This window comes from Callorhinchus milii, unplaced genomic scaffold (assembly GCF_018977255.1).
Source record: "Callorhinchus milii isolate IMCB2004 unplaced genomic scaffold, IMCB_Cmil_1.0 Scaffold7, whole genome shotgun sequence".
Lineage (NCBI taxonomy): Eukaryota > Metazoa > Chordata > Chondrichthyes > Chimaeriformes > Callorhinchidae > Callorhinchus > Callorhinchus milii.
In genome coordinates, this window is record NW_024704748.1 from 11,389,183 (window position 1) to 11,398,701 (window position 9,519).

The 9,519-nt window shown below is 44.4% G+C and overlaps 1 protein-coding gene across 1 annotated transcript in view; it reads right to left on the reverse strand.

The window, feature by feature from the left end:
- Window positions 1–4,307, reverse strand: part of dlg5a (discs, large homolog 5a (Drosophila)) — a 77,044-nt gene extending 72,737 nt beyond the window's left edge. The window contains exon 1 of the mRNA XM_042336737.1: window positions 4,104–4,307. The gene's annotated coding sequence lies outside the window, so the exon portion shown is untranslated. The remainder of the gene's footprint in view (window positions 1–4,103) is intronic.
- Between the last annotated feature and the right edge of the window lie 5,212 nt (window positions 4,308–9,519).

Below are 9,519 nucleotides of genomic sequence, written 5' to 3' on the forward strand. Positions count from 1 at the left end.
GGGTGCTCGAGACTGTGAAGGGATTTAAGGATGAGAACGAGGACCTTGAAGTCAGTCTGTTGGGCTTTTCGCAGGAGAGGTCACAGACAAACGGCGACATCCCTGATGTAACGTTCTGGATAGTCTACAACTCAGTGAGGGAAAAGCTGGGGAGTCCGGTGAGCAGAGAGTTGGATGTCATAAAGGTATGGATGAGAGTCTTGGTGGACTGAGTGGAGAGATAATGGCAGAGGCAGACATGTTTCAGGAAAGAGAATGGATGAGGGGTTTGAAAGAGTTAGGAGTCTAACACGATACTTATGTTCTGCAAAGTAGAGTGTGCATCCATGCAGGTTGATACTGTCATGGACTGCAGGTTAACCCTGACAGCTCATAAAACACTATCTTGAGGATATTTGACCATTAATCAAAACATATTAAATTTTCTGTTGTATAGATCACTGGTGAGGCCACATTTAGAAGACCTTATGCAGTTTGGGGCACTTTACCTTCAAAATGATAATAAATAATAATCCTTCCATTTGATATAGCGCTTTTCACGTCCCAAAGCGCTTTACAGAACACACTGTAAAGTGAATTGACTGTATATTTCTGGGCGAACGCGGCAGCCAATTGCACACAGCAATGTTCCACAAACAGTCGTAGATTGAAAATGACCAATTTATTATTGTTTTTTGGTTTTGGAGGGATTATTATTAGGCATGTGGAGTAAGGAAACTTGCCCAAGGTTTTGCCCTGCCTGGAATTGAACTCAGGTCTCTCACTTGCAAAGCGAGTGCTCTAACCACTGAGCTACAGGACTCCATGATATAATAAATAATGCAAAAGCAGTCAGAGAAGAGCAATGAGGATATTACTGGAACTTAGAACTAATAGTTGAGAATTCAATCCCAAATTCTTAGGAAACAAATCCCAATGAAATTACTGTCTATTTTTTCTCCTGCAGTATGCAAGTGACTTAAAGGGCTGACTCAACTGCATATTAGTTAAAAATGCCAAGTGCCTGAAGTCGGGGATTAATGCACCCAAGGATGGCACAGAGCCAGAAAAGTTAGCAAAAGATACAACTTTTTCTCCCCTGAATTGACATGTCCATCACATTGTGCTGCTGCCAATTCATGGTATGTCTCCAAGCAATGAGAAAACCAAACAGCTATGTATTAAACAAACTGATGATCTTGACTGATCAGGAATTCAACTATAGTATAAAGTTTCCAGGCTGTCAGATAATATCCCAGAGTAAACAATGCATCAGCTGCAGTATTTACCCAAGTTTCCTTAGAAAGTTGTACAATTTTACTGTTATTGGAATAGACTTTAGTTTGCTTCAGGCAACCAAAACTAATTTTGAAGATATCATTATTGGTCCTGAAGAAGGACATAGACCGAGCTGTAAACTAAGCTGCTTTACAATTCAGCCATAAAAAACAAAAAACATTGTTACGTATCATTTTATTGAAGGAATATCTTCAAGCCTATAAAGCAGCCAAATACTTTCTGAGTAAAATGTTAGCCACACCATTTACATTGTTTACATGTAGCTGGTAAGATGAAAATTCAGTAACACAATAGAAACAAATGCATTTTAACACAGTAGTACCTCTTGATAATATTATTCACCAGATTGAGCAGCCTAGTAACAGTAATAAATCCCTGCATTTGATATTGCGCTTTTCACATCTTCTAGACATCTCAAAGCGCTTCACAGAATATCCTGTAAAGTGAATTGACCGTTTATTTGTGGGCGAAACACAAAGTGCAGGGCAAACTCAAGTGTTTTGGATTCACAAAATTAAACACTGCGTTAAAACATTCTGCGCAAAAAAGGTCGCCAGACCTGCTTCAAGCTCAACAGGTTTCTGTTGACAATCACTTCTCAATTCCTACATATGCACATAGGAAGCTGGCTGCTCAGCCACAATTGCTAAGCATTTTTAGTGCCAGAACCCAGACAACCATTGTTACAATAAGCAAACTCACACTCTTGTGAGACTTGTTTTAAAGGTAGGCATCCTAAGTGCAACACTGATAGAAACCTCCAATGTTTGCCAAGCAATACTGACAGTACAGATAATCAGGACATTTAACCATTGGATGCATTACCTTCAAGAAAAATGTAAAGTCTCTCTATTCACTGGGGAAAAGCAGTAAAAGTTGGGACCATACATACAACTTGCACTTATATAGGCCCTGTCATGTAGGATGAACATCTCAAACCACTTGATGGATTTGACAGGTAGTACCAAGCTAGGAGAAAGATGGGAGAATAAAGGAGTTTGGTTGAAAACAAAGTAAAAGTTTGTTGTAGAGGCCTTTGAAGCCAAGGAAGAGGAAAGACGGTTACGAGAGATCCAGACAGCTGTGGCTAAAGGCTAAGCCCCAGTGGGAAGCAGGAAGTGAAGAACCATCGTAGACCAGAAGGGCATAATGCATGAAACTGGAGAATAGCGTTGGATGAGATTATTTAGAAAGGAGTGAGCAAGACCATTAAGGAATGTGAAGGTCAGAAGTAAGGATATTGGTCAATTCGCTAACGTACTGGGATCCCATTGTGGAGCTTAACAAAGGCAAGAGTAATGGGTGTGTCCAAATCCTGATAAGGAAGACAAAATAAGATAGATAGTCTGAGTGGTTTGAGCTTGAAGAGGGTGGACACAAGCTTTGTTTTGTCTCATTCTTCAGTACAAATATAATTGCTTTGACCAGGACTATCACAAACTGGGTGGTATAGTAACACCAAAACACATGTAGTACAGTATACTCTTGTATGCAGCAGACGCACATGCCCTCATCCTTCCCTAGTTGGTACAGGAATGCAGCCTCATTGAATCTGACACAGAAATACATTTTTGTGTTCAGATGTGCAGAAGCAAAAAGGCCAATACAAGTTCAAGTTCACATACAGTTGTGCACTTACAGAATATGAACGTGCTGAGCCCACACACACTCAAAGGGAGACAGACAAATATAGATTTTCTCAGTCTCCAACAAAGTCTAGACAGAATCTCAGTTAGACAGCCAGGCAATCACGACACACAGACGCATCGAGGTGCACCCCACACATCCACACGCACTCTACAAAAACAAATTGCATTTATTGCGCGCACACGCATTCACACTTCCTTTCACACCGGGAGAGGCTCTTTCTCACGGTTAGAGAGGTGAACAGTCGTTCTGACACGCAGTTAGATGTGCTCACACTCACACGCAGACAGAGAAGGCAGTTTTTGTCACACACAGAGAGGCGCACTCTTTTTTAAAAAAACACATATGCACAGGCGCAGTCCCAGAAGAAGAGGGAGGCAGTGCCTCTCTCTCTCACAGACACAGAAAATAGTCTCTCCCACACTGACGAGACAGAGAGAGAGATAGGTACCCAGTGTCCCACACAGACAGGACACGCAGGATGGATTCCAATCAGCTGCTGGGACTCTGGTCAGCAGCAGTACCGCCTCCACCAGAAAAGCTCCGCTCAACACAAGCAAACGGGGCAGAGGCACCGCTTGACGACAGCTCGTCCAAGTCTGTTCTCAAGTATTTCAGAGGAAACAATCGGCCGGTGCCCGGCCCCGACAGCCTGAGTGTGTGAACCCGAGCCCGAGCCCGGCCCTGGGGGGCCGTGTGTGTACCCGAGCCCGAGAGCCGTGTGTGTGTACCCGAGCCCGGCCCTGGGGGGCCGTGTGTGTGTACCCGAGCCCGGCCCTGGGGGGCCGTGTGTGTGTACCCGAGCCGGGCCCTGGGGGGCCGTGTGTGTGTACCCGAGCCCGGCCCTGGGGGGCCGTGTGTGTGTACCCGAGCCGGGCCCTGGGGGGCCGTGTGTGTGTACCCGAGCCCAGCCCTGGGGGGCCGTGTGTGTGTACCCGAGCCCGGCCCTGGGGGGCCGTGTGTGTGTACCCGAGCCGGGCCCTGGGGGCCGTGTGTGTGTACCCGAGCCGGGCCCTGGGGGGCCGTGTGTGTGTACCCGAGCCCGAGCCCTGGGGGGGCCGTGTGTGTGTACCCGAGCCCGGCCCTGGGGGGGCCGTGTGTGTGTACCCGAGCCCGAGCCCTGGGGGGCCGTGTGTGTGTACCCGAGCCCGGCGCCGCGCAGCCGCCGCTTAACTCACCTCTGCAATCCCACAGCCTTTTCTTATTTTCTGACGGAGCCTCCCCTCCCCTCCCCTCGCCAATGCCAACGCCACGGGCACCACCAGCTGTCCAACCCCCTAATGTTATCTGCGACGTCCGGCGAAATGATCCGCGAGCCCGGGGAATCGCCCGCACCGACGGCAGGAGCCGAAAGTCGGCCCCATTTCCCCCTCCCTTTCCCGGTGGCCGTTGGCTGAGCTGAGCTGCGAGCGGCCGTCGTCGTCTCGGGTTTTTTTTTCTCTCTCGCTCGCTCAACGTTCTGGGGCTCAACGTCCGGTGACGCACGCACGCACGCACCGTCCTCGGTGCGCGTGAGCCTGATTGGGAGGAGGGAGGGGAAATGGGTGGAGTCTGGGCTACGCGTGCGCACTGCTGAAAGACGAGGCCTGGGTGGGTGGGCGGGTCGCTCGCTCGCTCGCGCTCTCTCTCTGTCTCTCTCTCTCTCTCTCTCCAAAAAAAACGGTTGACATCGCGCGCCGACGTGCGCACGTGCCTCGGTTTTAAAATTTGTGGGCGGGGCGGGGAGTGGGGCGGTCTGTCAACGGCACAACCAGAGAGCACGAGACAGGGAACTCGGGAGGGGGGTGGGGGGTGTGTGTGTGTGTGTGGGGGTACGCACCGTCCCGCCCGACAGCCGCGAAACAAACCGAAACGAAACGAAGGCACAGCGTTGGCTGTATGGCAGGTTTTCACCTGATCACAGTAACCCTCGCACTTGGCGCGGCGCCCGATCGAGCCGCGGCCACGCCGACTGTCCGTGGCAGTGAGTGAAAGCCAACCGGATATTGGGGGGCGGGGTGGGGGGGGTAACGAGAGATCCGAACAGCGAGCAGAAATCGTGGGGTAATCCCGCCACCGTGTAAAACGGCTGGAGAGACCGGACTTGGGGGCAAGTACCGCGTGCGGTTCTGGCCGCCGCTGCCGCCGCCGCCGTGCAGAATAAAAGGATTCGGGAGAAATCGAGAGGAATGCAGAGGAGGGCCACCGGAATTGGGATTGAGGGACTGGACTATGAGGAGCGACGCAGTGAATTGGAGTCCTGTAGCTCAGTGGTTAGAGCACTCGCTTTGCAAGCGAAGAGACCTGCGTTCAATTCCAGGCAGGTCAGGGCGAAACCTTGGGCAAGTTTCCTTACTCCACACAGAGCCTAATAATAATCCCTCCAAAAACCAAAAACAATAATAAATTGGTCATTTTCAATCTACGACTGTCTGTGGGACATTGCTGTGCGCAATTGGCTGCCGCGTTCGCCCACAAATATACAGTCAATTCACTTTGCAGTGTGTTCTGTGAAGCGCTTTGGGCCGTCCTCCCGACGTGAAAAGCGCTATATCAAATGCAAGGATTATTATTATGATTATTATTATTATGGAACAGGATTCCTGGTGAGACAGTTCAAGCAGGAAGTGTTGATTCCTCCAAACGCAGATTAGATAGTTTTCTTTTAGAGAATAATATTATGGGATAATAATACAGAGATAGTTCGGGACATGTGCATGCGACTGCCAGGAAGGTGGAAGGCGAACCAGATGGACCTTGGTCTTGTTTTTTTTGTCTGGCATTTCTTGTGTTTTATGTATATTTTGTAGGCAAAAATTGACTGTATGCTTCGTGATTTCAGCCAAGACAGCAACTACTAAGGGGAAGGGGGTAAAATCAGACTGAGCGTGACATATGATTAACATTATTAATAATCCTTCCATTTGATTTAGCTCCTTTCACCTCAGGAGAATGTCTCCAACCAACCACACCACAAACCACACTTAAAAGTAGGGTGATCCTATTTTGTGAAGCAAATCCGGGAAAACATACTGCATATAAAAAAAAGCTCAACAAAATTCCTGATGATGGCAGTACTGGAAAAGCTTGTTGGATGAATATCTGTATTTCTCTGATGAGTGTATCTGTTTTAAAATGTTATTGTATTTAAAATACAAGTACTACGCAACAGTTGCGAACCCCATAAGAAAGCATAACAAAGAGGCAAACATAACAAACAAAATTAACAAAAGGTTTTGTATTTATAAATAACTAGGTTTTATTGATTTGTTGTTAAGCTAGTGTCATTTATGTAAATTAAAAGGCAAACAAATTCAGATATAGATACAAGTTATGTCCAGTCAAGTTTTGTTACAAAGTCTCATTTTGTTCTGAGGGTACAGTAAACAAGTACTGCCAAGTAAATTCAGCATCTTTGTTCTTTGAAATCAAAACATGCTCTTTAATCCTTTAAATGTCCTCCCAAAGCGCATCCACATCCTTGATATTTCTCCATATTTGGCGATAAGCCATATTCAAATGTTTACTTGAATTATCCTTAAATCATAGAAACGCGTTTCTTGAAAGTAATTACTGGGCAGTCTTATTTTCTTAAATATCTAAAATGCATCTATATTTGATGCCTCCAATAATTCTCTCTGGAAATATTGATTCCTTCAGATACTCAGAGGTCAATTTTAATTAAATCCAAGTTAAATTTAAGAATATTTTAAAGATGCAGTAAGTTGACACAATAAAGAAACAGTAACTTGGAACTAAAAGAAAACTTCAAATAACTTTACACAAAGTCTTAAGATTCTTGATCTACACTTGAAAATTGCATTTGCTAATTCTAAAGCAGACAAGATGTTTTGAGGTTTTCCTCCAAAGGGAGAGCAGGAGTAAGTGCCAGGTTTGTTGGCAGCAGTAGAAAAGTAAAACTGAAGATTGATTTATCTGCAGGATTGCTGCACAATTTGAGAGGAGGTGAGGATTACATGATGCTCACATGATTTCACAGATTCAGAAAAACTGTTCGTACCAGTAAATCTGTCAGTGCCAGTAATTTTCTTTCAGTAGAGACTGGGCATGTTTCGAGACTATGTGTTGATGAAACTAAAAGTGGCAAGTAAGAAGCAATGCATTTGAAACATTATCTCATCCAGTTCAGAAAGCCGGTCTACTCTGAAAAGTAAAACAAATGTCTCATAAGGTAATAGCTGTGATTGCTCTATTTCTTCAAACATTAGGTGTGTCCACTTTCTCTCAGGAGCACCCTCTTTCATGCCAATAATTAACTATCTCAACTAACAAAACATCCTCTTCCTTATCATGCATTTGCTCTTTCTCTGAATCCAAAGGCCAAAGAGAATTCACCTTGCACGTTCATGTTAAGTGTTACAAATTTCCATTACAAATTACACCTAAATTCGTAATATGAAGAATTTGATGCATGTTTAAAAAAACACACATGGGAAATTAAACATTGAATATTTTTCTACACATTCTCAAAAAATTATAATTGTGCAGAGATTAGTTTTTACACATGGATAACATTTATATTTCTATGTACTTGTAGGCATTGATTATTTTATTCCCATCTCATTTTTTTTAGTTGTAAATTCAACAGCAACCCGATCCCTTGCTGTTTTTCTTTGCTGCTGAATGAGATTATTTGCCACTCTTTGGGGAGCTGTATCTTTAATTATTGTCCATATTTTGAATCTCTGTCGTAATTACGTGCACTGTAGCCAGTGTGGAATCGAGTGATGGACAGGTGAAGTACAGGTTACACTTGTCATGCCCTACACAGCAAGTTTGAGACTCTTTTGGAAAGTGCCAGGTGGAGGCAATGCGCTTCTCCACAGGAAGGGTGAAAAAAAAAGATGCACAGCTGCTGCCTGGTTCCTGAAAGCTACTGGTTATTGGTTGAGTCTTCAGAGCAGCCACCTGCTCCCTGTCCCCTTGTACAGAATGTGAAACCTTAAACGCCTCGAAGAAAATAACTGGGAGAGATATAAATGAGTACAACTCAATAGCAGCGTTCATTAGACTTGCATCTACTCATCATTTGCAAATAAAAAAAGACTAAACAGACTGTTTCCTCTTGCAGTACTGCAGCTTGTAATGCAGTCGGGGCGCCCCCCTGTGGAATTCTTTTCACATAATCGAATCGTGGAGAACGGAAAGAAAACGTTTGATCGAAATCACAGAGAAATAGTTTTAAACTCGAGAGATCAAAGATCAGAGCGTTCGCAAAACTTAACAGAGCTCCATCCTCAATTCGCTTTTACGAAATAGATTTCTTTAAAAAGCGAGTGACTGTTTTTTTTTCGGCACAGTGGGTGGTGAAATTACAAGTTCCTTTGCGCGCCGAGTTCCTGATCTCAATCTTCCTAAAAATACACTGTACTTCCACCTGGTGGTGAATTTCCGAAAGTCACTGACGGAGGCTGACTTTCTCAGACAGCAAATATGCATAATATGCAATGAGCATAATCCGTGTTAGCTTTCAAGAGAGAACAACATAGATATCTAAACAAGAATGACCTGCGGGGGGCAGCGAGAAAGACAGGTGAGTGCAACTCAATGGATTGCTCTTTTTTTTAAAAAAAAGCGAGCACATACCTACTGGTCCAAATGACCTTTGCCTGTTAGCAAGTTAACGCTGGAAAATCAAGTTTGTCAGCAAAAGATGAAGGAGGGAAATCTAACCCATTGTGGAAAAATGGGAGTTGGCTGCATAGAAAAGTGAAAATATTTTAAGTCTTCCTTCCACCTCAAACACAGAAAGAGAAATACATTTTAAGAACAAAATTCTAACACAAGTGAAATTGGCATTTTTCAAAGATAAGGCATGACAAATTTCTTACAAGAGTGTTGACCCAAAAGTGTCTGTAATTCTATATCTATGGGACGTCCTCCCGACGTGAAAAGCGCTATATCAAATGCAAGGATTATATCTGATGTACAAACGGGCTTTAGAAATTCAGTGCTTTTTATATCAGTAAAATTGAGCAGGGCAGTCTGGCTAAAGTATCCCTCTAACAAAATGATTGCTGTGCGAGTACTAAAAATCAGCAAAAAAAATCAATAAAAATGACACAATTAAGTCAAATCTGCTGATCCTAATAACACAGTTACATCACGTTTCAGACTGCGCCAAAATTCTTCATTTTTACTCATACTTTTTAGCTGATGTGTTGACATTGATGATATATGGAATTTGTACACCATTAGTGCAGAGGGAAACATGACTGTTTCCATACGCAGAGTTATTGCTCCACGATGTCTATATTAATTGATGGTGCCTGAATTATTTATTTCTCCCCTCCAGGTTTTCCAAACAAACAGTATGTGAGTGCCATGTTGGGACCGGCCACTAGCAGACGAGTAGGAGCGACCAACCAACTTACACTGGGTTCATTGCTGATTTAGAGCTGGTACAGTCGGTGCACATTGGCAAATGAGAGGCATTTGTTGGATCGTTGGAACAGAGATGATCACTCGTACCCCCACCTCCATGAAACGTTAAACAAGAACATCAACAGGTATTCAAGCGTTGGAATTCTTGTGAAACAAACAACCGAAATTATTGAAAGCAAAACTACTTACTCGGAGCAGCCGAGTGGGAGG